This window comes from Galeopterus variegatus, unplaced genomic scaffold, assembly GCF_000696425.1.
Source record: "Galeopterus variegatus unplaced genomic scaffold, G_variegatus-3.0.2 Scaffold61, whole genome shotgun sequence".
Taxonomy (NCBI): Eukaryota; Metazoa; Chordata; class Mammalia; order Dermoptera; family Cynocephalidae; genus Galeopterus; species Galeopterus variegatus.
Window position 1 is genome coordinate 664,462 of NW_007726172.1, and position 14,280 is coordinate 678,741.

Sequence of the window (14,280 nt, forward strand, 5' to 3'; positions counted from 1 at the left end):
TGCCCCCGCCCCCACGTTTTTTGTTGAGAACATTTATCTCAGAGGATAATTCTGGGGAGGGGCAGTTCCTGGGAGCTCTCTGCGTTTATCTATAGTCACTGTACCGTACTTTAAAGTGTCTCAAAGTGTTCCCACACAGTAATGTAATGCACTCTGTTTTGTGGCTGTGGAAATTGTTGTGCATAGAGGTTAAACAAATTGCCCAAGGCCATGGAGCAGATGAGTGAAAGACCTGGGATCAGATCCAGGACTCAGCTGCCCGGTGGACGGCCTGTGTTCCATTGCTTCACAAGGCTGTGAGCTGGCCTGCTTCACCCCATCCCACTTAATTGCAATCAGGTATTTTCATTCCGGTGTCTGAGTTGAAGTCAATGGCATTCCACCTCAATAGCTAGAGTATTGTTCAATAGCCCAGTGAATAGAGGTGAAATACGTTTCTTCAGAGTCACTGTTGATATATTCATCCTTCCTCACTTCCTTTAATTTCTCATTCCCTCCCGCCTGCTTGCAAACAGATTCAATGTATCAACAAAAAGTTTTTGTAAAGACACTGCCTGAATATTTTGATAAAGACAAATTATATGTATTTTATATATATTTATATAATTTGATTTATAAAGACACTGCCTGGACTAAGAAAAAATTATTCTATTTGACATTAGCATAACTCTGCATTTTAACTGGGCATCTATCTTTCTGTGGATAATTAAAAAGCTATTTGTAAATAAAGGAAAATATTTAGTATATAAAGTTTCCATTTTAACTTATATTTTTCCACAAAGCACAGCCACTCTCTAACGAATTTAACAGATCCACCAGTTGTGATCTCCGATGAGCCAAATGAGCTCACCTCCCTTCAAAGCAAAGAAACCTATGCATTCATATGGTCTCCCAGACACAAAGGGGAAACAGCAGGTCTCATAGCCCACTGCGATTGTTCCCTGGGCCAGTGCTTTCCCAGCTGCAGTCACAGAGGCCCAGGAAATATGCCCCAGCCAGGCCCTGCAATGCCGTAGCTCCCTCAGAAGCAGGGGGCATCCTGAGAGCTATTTTGCCCTCCCCTAGTCCTCCATTCCTCCTACCAACCCTCCCAAGAAAACCACAGGGTTGGTTTTGTGCAGAAGTGCAGGGTCCCTCATCACATATGTACTATAACCTACACTAAAGTAGACATATGACTGCTGCTTCCTCAGCCTACCACAGGGGGCAGACACTGACTGATAAAGTATTTAAAGAAACCAATTCTAAGGAACAGCAGGGAGATGTAAAAAATGTAAAAATAAAATAAATTTGTAAACATTTTCTGGTGCCACCTTTAATACCACATCACATGAGATAGAGTTTATTTCACTTATTTAAAAATAAACAACTCTTCATTTATGCTGAAGATTATGAACTTAAGATTTAAAGCTAGGGTGATTTAAATTTTTTTTTTTAAATTACTTCTGGGTAATGTTTTCTTTTTTACATTTTGTATTTCAAATTTAATAATTCTATGAATATGTTTCACTTAAATATCCCAGCTTTGTTATAATTCTCCCTGTGAATAATGCATTTCCTAGGAAGTATCCTTCCCAAAGGAGAAAGCACAGTGAGTACACATTTTAATTTCCTTTGCCAGTAGATGGTTTCATACTTTACTGTACATTTTAAAAAACCTGAGCAAAGGTGCATGAAACATTGTCATTCTCAATGAGCTGAGAAACATGCAAAATTCAAAAATTTCAAATGTGCGGCAAGCATTATGAAGAAATGTCACTCTGTACAGACTGGCCTATGTTATCCTAACACTGTTTTTGAGCCTGGAGGTGACAAGCATGGACCCTGCAACCCACATGCTGAGATCTGAAATTTTGTTTCACCACTTAGTTAACTTGGGCATGTTATTTAATTTTTCTGTAACTCTGTTTTCTCATCTATAAAATGAAAACAATAATAATTCTTATATTGTTGTGAGGATTAAGTGAGTTAATATTTGTACATTATGGGTATTTATTAAAACCTAGAATAGTGCCTGACAGGATATTTGTTTTAAAAAATATAAAACACGTTTTTTCATAGCATCACTATTCTTCAGCTCATTACTTCCATACTACTGTTTAGGTCTCCTTTCCCCAACCCATCAGAATGCTTGTATTAGAAGCCCAGTTGACAGTGAGATGCACTAAGAAGCTTTCTGGGTCCCACTTTTTTATCTATGAAATGGTGACGATGATCTTCCCTTGAAGATCTGCTGTGAAATGGAGTGAGGTAGCATACATGAAGTGCTTAGCAAAGGATCTTACTGGGAACAGGCACTTAATAAATGCTCATTGATAAACAGAAATAACTAGGTGCAAAGTCATCATATAAGCTCAAACAAATCACATAAAGATTCAAGAAGAAAAAATGACTATCACAGCAACAAAACAATTGTTTGTTAAAAGAGTCAGATTGTTTTGTCCTTTTATCATCAGATTCAAAGTAGACATTTTCAATCCATATTTTCAAAAAGGACCATTCAGAGAAAATTCCTGAAAAATTTCATCCCTCCTGAATTTTACAGTCATTTCTTGATTTAGAATTAAAAATGCCAGTATTTTAGTAACAAATTTCTACTTGCTGGAAAAGGCTTGCAGAAATTTTGTTAAGGTTTACTTACAAACACAGATCCAGAATTTCTACTTGCTGGAAAAGGCTTGCAGAAATTTTGTTAAGGTTTACTTACAAACACAGAAAACAAATTGAGATACCTGTATGTTTTTTGCTTCTCTGTGCTACCCAGTGGTGGAATAATCACTCCTGGTTTTCCTTGTGAGAATGATTAGAGGAAAATGAAAAAGCAAATGCCTAAGTGCAAGTCAATTATTTACATGCAATAAAAAGGTAAAATTATATGGTATAGAGTAGGCACCATATTAATTTTAACAAACTGGATTTTAGTATCTGATGACTTGGAATGAACCCTAAAAACCTCCCCTCATACACTATTGCATATTCAATAAATAATGCTGCAGATATTTACTGCCACGTCATATGACTTTAGTCACCCATGGGTGATTCTGGGTCGTTGAGAATTACTTTAGTTCTGGTGAAAAATACGCATGACATTAGAACTGGGGGCTTGGAGGATGGTGGAACAGGAGGGATTCAGAAATTTAGCTTCTTAAGGATACATAGGCCCTCAGAGGTATAACAGAGTACCTGAGAAAGCCTCTAGAGTGGGCAATCGAAAGGAAATGAACCGGCTCCAAAGATAGGTGCAGTCAATGAGCAAGAGATGCCTGGAGTACAGGAATCTGAGAAGTCTGGGTGGGAAGAGCTTATGTCAGGGCAGTTCCCCTAGCACCAGTTAGATATCCTTCTATCACGGAATCTAGAGTGTAGGGACAACAATCTAATACCTAGGAAAACTGGTAAGGACAAGACAGAACAAAGAATTGCTGAGAAAGCCTTACTAGAGCTACCACAACTGGGCTACAGGACAATAGCCTAATTTGGGGAATTAGAATATACCACGAGAACAGGATTTAAAATTTCCCTGCTTAGGAAAAAGATAGGTTTTAAAACACAGGTTAGGGCAGAAACTGAAGGTGACAGCCTTACTGTGCAACGTAATTAACACTATTTCACCAATTATGAAAAATTTCATTTTTATGTCAAGGAGTTTTTGTTTTGTGCTGTTGGTAACAACACTTGAGAGTAGAGCCACATGTCTCTTCTTATAAGAAGCAAACATTGTATTCAGAGTATAAATAAATATGGAAGGCTAAGAATGGGAACTAAAATAATTTTTATTTCCTACACCAGGAGGTAATGTAGATTAGCCTTTGAGGGGCACAGCACTTAGATGGCTTTTCTCGTTTTTGAACATACTGTTTTGGGCTCCGCCAGTAGAATGAGAGAGCTGCAGGATTTGTTTCTGGCATGGACAGTACAAGCCAAGCAGAGACTTGACAGCAGGGAAGAAGGCTCCTGACACAGGTTGGCCCCAAGGGCACCATGCCTTCTCTCTGGTGTGGGCAGCTAGGCAAATGGTAACCCGTGGTCTGAAAAGTCTTGCTTCTTTTGCAGGAGAAGATAACATGGAAGAAATGGAAGAAAGGCAAAGGCCCTGCTTGAATTATGCAGGGTTCTGACACCCTCACTATTTCCCCCAAGGGAAACCGAATCTCTGATTTGATATATATATTTTTAATAATAAAAAATATTTAAATGTTGACATCAGATTTGCCCCTCCATTACTAAATGCCTAGAGGAAAAATAGAATAGTTTTTTGATGAAAATATTACCACCGAAAAGCCCTATTTTCAGCCAAATTATTGGTCATGTACTTTGGCAACAGAAAGTTCTTTTCTCATATGCAAATTCTCAGAAAACACACTGCCCACATCCACTTCTAGAAAAAAAAATCACCAGTCAAATAAGAGATGAATTAAAATAGAGATCACAAAAATGAGGAAGTTATGATACAAAACAACAGACCATCAACACTGAAATTATTTGAACATTGTTTTATTCACCTAATGATTATAAAAATTCATGTAACTATAAAAAGTAATTCTTTAAAGGGAAGATACATAGCATGTATTAATGCCAAATTGGACCCAAGAATCCAGATTATTTTAAAGCTAACAAGTGGTGTGGGGCTTGCAGCCGGAGGACAGGAAGTAAAGCAAACTATGCTTTTCATGCCGCATAGGAGGAATTCAACGGGTAACACTTCTGCACCGAGATAGAAAATTTTAAATATGTATGTTACATTACATTTTTAAAATGTTAATTTTTAAGTAATGAGAAGAAACATAAAGACAGTGTGGCTTCTGAATCTCTGTAGAAATTAAGCAAACAAAATACCAATATAAGGAAATACAAATAAAAGGAAATAGGAAGCACAAAATAAACAGAGCATGAAACACAGTGATTTTCATATGAGTAATATTGTACAGTCATAAATAAAAAAAGGTTAAAGTCACTATTAAAACATAAATAAAATGTGGCCTCTTCAAAATATCTAAATATGTAATCTACACAAAAGTCCCCCCCCCAAAAAAAAATAGCAAAAAAGGAAACAATAAAAGAATGAGTAAAGATTTATGCAGCAAAAACACCTAAGAAAAGGAGTGGGACTATCAATACCCATTGAAGCAGAACTCTAAAATGAAACCAGTAATGGAAGAAAGATGGAAGTTACCATACACACTGAAGACATAGTAGAACCCAAATCTAAAGAGCAAATAGGGTGGTATTGACACATGCAGAGCAGAAACTGCTAGAGAAAATGAGAGGGAAACAAAACAATACAATCATCTCAGGGCATGTTATCAACACGTTCTACTTTTTACAGGGGATTAGATATAAAATAAATATGAACACAGAATACTCTAATTAATAGATTTAATTATTAGAATGAGAATTGACATTTCTTCCTTAAAAATATTTTATCCTTTTCATTTCCTTAACACATTAATCAAATTGATGCTACAGTAGGCCACATAATCCCAGTACATTCCCCAGCTGGGGAATATGGGTCATATTTTAGAATAACACTTCAATAAAGTCCAAAATTAAACAACAACACTTACAAATACTTGCAAATTAAAGATTATCCGCTAAGGAACTCTTAAATCAAAGATGAAATTAAAATTAAAACTTCTGAGTTTCTATTTAATGCAGAGTATATGTCCTGAAAAGCCTCACTACAATGCACATTTCTATGTGGATAAAATATAACAAATTATTTTTAATGTGTTCACTATAATATAGTGGAATCCTTGGGGAAAAAAAAATCAAAGAGTTAGAAAACTGATTGGGAAATCAAACTGAAATCTGTAACTCTTCTGTGGAATAGTTCCAGAAAAACAGGAAGCTTTCCCAGGAAAGCAGGCCTGGAACCTACACAAGGGAAAGAAGGTTGAAAATGAGACTCCTGAAGAAAGTTGAAAATCAAAATCAAATATTTACTAAAATGTTAGTAAAAGTAGATGGAAAAAAAATAAAACAAAACAAACAAATAACAGCAAAGAAAACTTTTTGTAAATAGAGGTAGAAGGCAAGCAAGCTTATTTGCTTTGGTTGGTACTTTCAGTGGGCAAACAACAGACAAAAAGTTTCCACTGAGAATGTGTAACCACATTGGTTTGTAGTTCAAATTTCCACTACTCGTGTGGTTTAGCAAACCACGAGCTGAGAAATGAACTTGAATTGATCCAAAAGCAAACCAAATATAACTTGCATAGCAAAGACAAGTAAAATGAAGCAGAAAGAAAGGACAAAACTAACAACACAAAGAAATTACCCACAGTGAATGATTACAATGACAACATAGAAAATATAAGAAACATATAATAAAAAGAACAAATATTTTACAAAGAAACAAATAAAAATTTGTAATGAAAAATATAACCAAACGTACATCTAATAGGACTTTCAGAAGAAGGGAATTGAGACAATGAAAGAGGATCTATTTAGAGAGATAAAGCCTAAGATTTTTCATAATTGACTAAATGCATGAATCCTTGTATTCAAGAAGATTAAATGAATTTTAAGCAGATAAAATGAAGATGAAATCAATACCTAAATGCATTGCAGTTTTCAAATAGATCACCAGAGGTAAAGAGATCTTTAAAAAGCTGTAGAAAAATGAATCTATGCATGATAAAAATCTATAGCAAATTTCTTTTTATTAAAGTTGTTGAGAGAAATTGCTTTATCTTCTAGACATTACAAACATATGCTAAATTGTTGGCATTTTTTAACAATTTATTGCAGACATAAGATTGTGAATAATTTTTCAAAACCAGCCACTAACCATTTCTAAATAATAAACATTTACTCTTATTACTGTGGAAATAAAATTCAATGATAAATCTCTTCTTTTAAAAGCATGCATTCATGACATATAAAGACATGTTTCTGAGTTTTATTTTCGTGAAAACGTTTGCTCTTTTGGGAAACAATTCTGTATTTCAGGATTCTTAACAACTTAATCCTATAATTCCTGATCCCTCTTTTTGCTGAAGTGTTTTTGTTTGTTTGTTTGTCTTGGTGGCTGGTAGGTATGGGGATCTGAACCCTTGACCTTGGTGTTACAAGGCCATGCTCTAACCAGTTGACCTAACCAGCCAACCTCAAATGTTTTTTTAAGCTTAACAAAAAGCGACACAATAGTTTGCTAAAATCATGTATACTGAAAATATTCTCCATATGTGAAGTCAAATTTATTTAAACCATTGTCTCATACTGGAAAATTACACTTTGCCACATTAAACCTGTGTAAAAAAAATTATAATTTACATGTTGTCAGGACTTATTATCTAAACATACAATAGAAGTCAATGAACGTTTTCGTTCAGAACGTTGGCTCTTTTTCAAAATAAAGGTAAAAATCTCTTAATTTGCAAGGATTCCTATATGATTATATCAAAAATGTTTTTTAAATTTGTTTTAAGTCAGTAAGATATTGGCCTATTGTAGTTTATAAATTTCATGTCTCAAATATAAAATATAGCTGTTTAGTACTGTCTGAAATGCCACTTAGTTCTTGAAGCAGTTCTAAAAGGCAGCAACACTTGGTAGATATCTAACCATTTCTCCATCTCTGAAAACTTTTCTGCCTATGGAAGGTATAGCACTGCAAGATCATTTCAGACCCAACCTTCCTCCCAGAAAATGCACATACACAGAAGACAAAAAAAAAGATAAGAGATCAAGATCATATGCGAGTACAAAGTAGAGGAAAGTATAACAGCACACCTATCTCCTGTAGGATATGGCATAATAAGGTGATTTATTGTTTAGTTTTGAAAGCAAAAAGGATTCATGTGTTCTTGTTAGATCTCCTTTCTTTATTACTTCTCCTGCTTTCTTTTAATATAAGCCTTCAAAGGGCATGAACGAGGTCTGAAAGCACTTTAAACACCTCTCTTTGAAGCCTTTAAGACTTTACTAAATGTCAAAGAACAATTAATACAAAGGTAACAAATTCTCTCTGAAAAAGAACCAGAGCACTTCAAACTTTAAAACTGTAGCTAAAAATTTTCTTAGACATTATGTAATCAATAAAAAATCTCCTTAGTATTTTAACAGGTAACATATTTGGCATTTGATTCAGTAAAAAAATTAAACTTCTCTTGAATTTTGAAAAACATAATTTTTTTCTGTTTCGTAATGACATTATTTCTAATAAAACATATGTTTAGAGTAGAATTGACTGAATTACTGCAAATAAAACTAATTTTAACCTACAAACCTTCATACTTCTAAGTCAAGAATGTTTATTTTACTTTAGAATGTCTTTCAAGCACCCTGATTTAATTTCAGAGAACCTGGAGCTATAGCTTATGAAGTATTTAATAACAGCTGGTTTGATGCCAGAAACTCCTCCCTGGCTATGGTTTCCTTTCCCCATAATCACCGAAAGACAGGGCTTACCACTATTCTGCTTAAATTCTTCAGTTTTCTGTTTTCAAATTGTCATTATGTGTTCCATAGCTTCATCCACATGCAGCCCCTGGAGGTCTAAAACATTCTGTGGCAGCAAGGAGGCACCGACTTTCTCAAAGAGCTCCACAGCAGCAGCAAGGTGATCGACTTCTTTCATCTTCTGCTCAGGAAGACTACCTTGCTGGGTATAATAGGTGGTGACTTTTTTCCACCCTCTGATAAGCTTAGTTTACCTTGCTGTTGGCACAGAAAAACCTCTGCCCCATAGTCATCATACTCTGGGTTCTCAAAATCCTAAAAAGATCTTTCACTTGTTATCTTCAGTCTCTTTCGATTTTTTTTTTTTTTTTTTTGCCTTTTTCTTTAGAATTCCAGGCAGTATGAGAAGTGGCATTCTCATTTTGGTGAATAAAGTCTTGTGCTGCAACTGTTTTTACACGGCCTCCTTCAAGAACACTGTTTAGAAATTGCACCATGTGTTCTAATGAATATCTGTGGTCCTTGAAAAAGTCTGCCAAAAAATTTTGGTTAGTAGCAGGAAATATCTTAAAGAGCTGCTTTTCTTTTAGTTTAGTGACACAATCCTTTTCAAAAAAGTTTCAAATCATGTTTTTCCTGTAAGGCAATTTCTTCTGACATTAGTTCTCTGAGTGACAATTTTTTAGTTCGTATATTCAAATGATTCAATAAGGGTAACATTGCAATTGCTACTAGTCTTTGGCAATTTTTTGCCTATTCTCTGAGATGATTTTTGTTCAGGATTATCAAAACCAATATGTCTAACCTGGGAAGAATCTTGCATAAACTTGCCATCAGATACCTCTTCTTGTCTTTGTCACTCCGTTATGGATTTTTTCCATTTTTCATGAATCACTTCAGACAGATTCAAATCTATATGAACCACACAACACTCAACTGTTTCAATACCAAACAGGGCTAAGTAATTCTTTGAGTTGAAAAGCCAGTTCAGTGGGTAATGCTGATTCCAGAGAGTCTATGGTCGGATATTTGGTCATTACTGGCATGGGATTCAATATGCCAGTGTTATCTCCTTCGCTAACTCCAGCTGACAAACTACTCCCTGCCATCAGAACTTTCTCCATTTCCCGTTCATCTTCATTCATAAATTCTTCTATGTTGGGAAAAGTCACATCTTTTGAAAGATTTTCATTTTTCTTTATTTCAAAAGAGTCAGTTAAATAAATTTCCTCATTTAATTCAAGATTTGAAGGGTTTGATACAGAGTTTAAAATACTAGAAAAAAAATTTAAATGTATATTTTGTCAGATCTCAGTGGCTACTACATTCTTAATTTCATTCACATCTTTAGGGGTAGTAGCTTTTAGAATATCAGGAAAAGACTGCTTAATGCTATATAAACCTGAAATTTCTACCTAACTGTTAGAAAGTGCTTTCTTATTATTATGTAGATCTATAGCAGCATTAGGAAATATTCTTGCTATTAATTCAAGTTTTCAGGAGTTATAGCTCTTATTTCTGCCTGCTCTGAGGTTCCCTTTTCTGCATTATAGGCAGACTGTGCATGTGTTACTGATACAATTCTATGACTAAACAGAAAAATTAGAGTCCTCTAATACTCTTCTTTGGCTAATAATTTCTTTCAAATTCGATTCCAGAGAAAATGGTGCAATTTGTGATTCATCATATGATTTCTGGAAATTCTCAAATTCAGTTTTCTCACTTAGTTTCAATCCAGTAAAAGGGTTGTGGCCAAAATGATATCTTTAGTATAGCTGTCATATAAGTTTTCTGGAGCTTCTAATGAAAAGGATCCAAAGAGTTTACAAAAAATGTTAAGCATGTTTCTTCAACACACGTGCTTTTATCATACATTACCCTCTATGGGATTGTTTCTTGAACTTCTGATTTTGTGCCAATGTTGAAAGCTTTTGGCTTGGATCCACCTAATCTTCCTGTTACTACTTTGATAGAATCTGAAGCACTAATTTTATTCTTTTCTATTGCAATAAGATAACAACATCTTGTGGTTCAGTCTGGGTACCCTCACCTTATTCTATTCCAGGGACTCTTTCAGGCATTCTCTCTGGAAATTCTAAAGTTTTGTGGTCCTATTACTCCACGGATATTTGGTACACTATTGTTAAAACTAAGAGTCAATGTTTGTTGCCTATGAATCTTTATTTTTAAAAGTTTGATTTTCATGTACTATTTCACTGGGTAGCATTTTGGAACTTCCTAGAGTGGAGCTACCCAAAGTTTTTAATTTCTTTGGGCTTGTGCCTCAACAGGCCTCGTGTGCTGTTTACAAAGATATTTCATTCATTGTATTAGTCCATTTCTGTTGCTTATACCAAAAAACCTAGAACTGGGGGATTTATAAAGAAAACAAAATTTATTGCTTACAGTTTTGGAGACTGGTAAGTCCCAAGTCCAGGGAACACATCTGGTAAGGGTCTTAGCAGTGGCAGCAGTGACCCAGGGGTCTCACATGGCAGAAGATGGTGGAGCACAGAGAGTGATAACTCCTCAAATGCTCTCCTTTTAAAGCCCTCCAAACCATGCCCATGACCACCATTTTTAATCCATTCTCTATGGCATGGTCCTGCAATCTGATCACCTCTTCAAGGCCCAACCTTTCAATTCCCATAATAGGATTTCCCACCCCCTTAACACTGTCACAGTGGGGGTCAGATTTTCAGGGGGACACTCAAATCCAAAGCATTCATTGTCATTAGTTCCAAATTCTAGGTTGGGTCCATTTACGCCAGCCTTTGGCACTCTTCATCTGTGCTCTTTCTAAGCTAAAGAATCAGATGAGGGCCAGTCGCTAAGAATGTCGAATGAGTTTTTTTCAATATTCTTTTAAGTATCATATTTACAGCTATTCCTCGAGGGACTCTGAAGCATCATCACACTGTGACTTCTTGCAATCCTCTATACTTTCATGTGATGATCCTCATTGCCAGATACAATCTATATTCACATATACACTATTATCTAATACTTTGGGTGACTGAGGGTTATTATACTTTTAGTTACTTTGTATAGATGATGCTTTTTCAATTTTTCTGGTTCCTTTTTGTCCTTTGACCAATAGTCCGATCAACTGGTCAATCATCAATAAACTTTGATGGCTCATGTCTGAGAACTTTTCCAAAGTTGATTAGCTTTTTGTTTCCCAATGACTTTTTTTCTTTATTGCTGCTCTTTCTTCCAATATTTCACCAGGTGAAGATTTTTCATTTTGAAATGATACTGTATTGCAACATCAGTCTTCTTGATTGTTTTCACCATAACAAATACTCGGTGATACTCTCTCTACAGAACTATCTGCATTGGTTGAAACACACTCTTTTTCAGATGCCATTTCTACTTGCTCTTCTTTTTCACTTATGTCTGTTGCTCGTATTTGCTTTCAGAGTCAGAAAAATACAGGTGTGGAGCTTCCTGAACAAAAGCACTCTGTGTGTTATGATTCATAACACTTATTTCTTTTCTTCCTTTGTTTAAATGTGCATTAGGGAGATATGTAACATTCTTAGGTAACATAGTTTCTTTGATCACTTCAAGATTCTTCTCTTCCATTAACTCTAGGTGCTTCAAAGATGAGGATAAAACATTTTCTTTTTTTTAAAGTTGATGTCTTCATTGTCTCTCGGACTAGTATTTCTGTCCACACAAGAATATAAACATAACTCAATACGTTCAATTTTCTCTGGCACTGAAGAACTTATGATCATTAGTACTGAAACAAAATATTGATAGTGTTCCAACATTATGGTAATTATTTTTATTATTATTTTTTTTCTTACTCTATGAATATTAGGTCTTGCAAATTTCTTTGGTTTGAACTTCTACCAAAAAAGGACTTCGGATTTATGTTTTTGAGACAAAGCAACATATGGCTTCTGTTCCCATGCCTGTAAGATTGTGTTATTTATTATCAGGGGAGACACCTTCTTCTCAATGCTTCATTTGCACAGTTCTGGTTACATTCATGTGCTTCTCCTAAGTATGTTACAAAAACCAGTACTGTCCATTTATGTGAAAATAATCATCACTACTAAGAATTCCTCCATTTGGATTATCCTGTTGCAAAGTTATTGCCAAAAAAGGATTTTCCTGATCCAGAAAGCCCTCTGAAAGGAAGATCTAGTCCTACTTAAGATGGTGTCTTCTTTCTTACAGCCAGAGAAACTGGAATTTCTCATACTTGATATGAACTTGTTCCTTATTTATTTCTTCATATTTTTGTTAAGGAAGTGTGAGAAATAACCAAGACTGGAGACATAAAGTTGATGAGTCTTCAGTTTGCAGCTGTGGGTACAATGGGAGCTACAAAGCCATGGTTTCCTTGAAGGAGGTCCATGGACATTAGAACTCAGCTCTTCAGCTTTTACATTCCAAGACTTAGACCAACAGCACCATCTGTCTCCCTGAGTCTGGGGCCTTCTGTCTTGGATTGAGCTACGCTACCAGCATCCAATTTGCAGATGACCTTACATGGGATTCCTCAGCCTTTACAATTGTATGAGCCAATTCCCTTAAAAAGTCCTCTCTCATATATTTATATTTATATATATGTATATATATATATATACACACATATATATATCATATTGCTTCTGTCTCTCTGGAGAGCCCTGACTAATACAAACACCAGATATAATGTTGGGAAAGGCCATCACTGAGTTGGGCTTCCCAGGAAGATAATGCAATGTTTAACTGCCAGAGACTAAACAGGCACATTTAGTGCATTGTACACTGTGGTTAATGTTTTGACCTCACAAAGATTTTTCTTTACCAGGGGCTAATCAACCTCATGTTACTAAAAATAAATTAAATGTGCAGCCTACTAAAAAATTACTTAACTTACATAACAAGAAAAATTTCAAGTTCAGGCCAAATCTATGATTTCCATCACCATAGTAAAGAATCACATCCTGTCCCCTACTTCTAAAGCTGCGTCAGTTCACAGACCTAATTCTCTTGGTTGAAGGAGTGTTTTGGGTCCCCAGTGACACTGCCATAGGCATCTACTATTTATCTTTCTTCAACCTTGTTAAGAGAGACTTGAGGTCAATTGCTAGGGTAATTGTGCACTAAAGAAAATGAAATATACAAACTTTGGGGGATTGACACAAATTCTTAGGGACCTAAAATACTAATGTGGCATTTATAATAGTCAGATAATAAATGGAGTTATGTACAAGTTTGAATCACTCACTGCCCAGTAAGTTCATAGATCATTCTGTGGTTATGTCTCCAGTTTCTGAGTGTGCAATTGAGATGGACATACTTGGCAGAATCCTTGCATTGGCTCTCTGACCCAGGATATTAGGGTTATTATGGTAGGAAAGATGTGTGGAAGCTGCTGGAACTTTCCCTCTTTGCCGGGTTTCACAGGTAAGATATTGAACCAAAAGCAACACTGTCCTCCTCTGGGGAACTGCAGAAGTCAGTGCTCCATGTGAAAGACCTCAGAGATGCAGGGCAGTGATGCTGCTCACATCTCCACTGATCTCCTCCTATTAGCCTGTACAGAAGGTGATGCGTCTTTGAAAAGGACTCCATTATTTTCAACTTCATCATGTGGAAATTCCAATTGCATCTTCTGTTTCAGATGTGAATTTTTTTCTAAGTTTTTTCTATAGAAATTGTGACCTGCCACCATTTTTGAAGAATCTGTTACAGGGTGGAGTGAACTTAATGTATAATAGGAGTGAATCTGAGAAGTGCAAGGCTAGACCAAACTAGACAACTTGGGTACTCTGCCAAGATCCCCTTAAATAGCTTTTTTTGGGGGGAGGTCTTGTTTTTTATGTGCCATGGCTTTAGTATGCTTTTGCTTCTCATAGCCGGCATTTGTGGTGC

The 14,280-nt window shown here is 35.7% G+C and overlaps 1 pseudogene; it reads right to left on the reverse strand.

The window, feature by feature from the left end:
- Nucleotides 1-8,260: 8,260 nt before the first annotated feature.
- Nucleotides 8,261-13,995, reverse strand: LOC103593358 (annotated as a pseudogene).
- Between the last annotated feature and the right edge of the window lie 285 nt (nucleotides 13,996-14,280).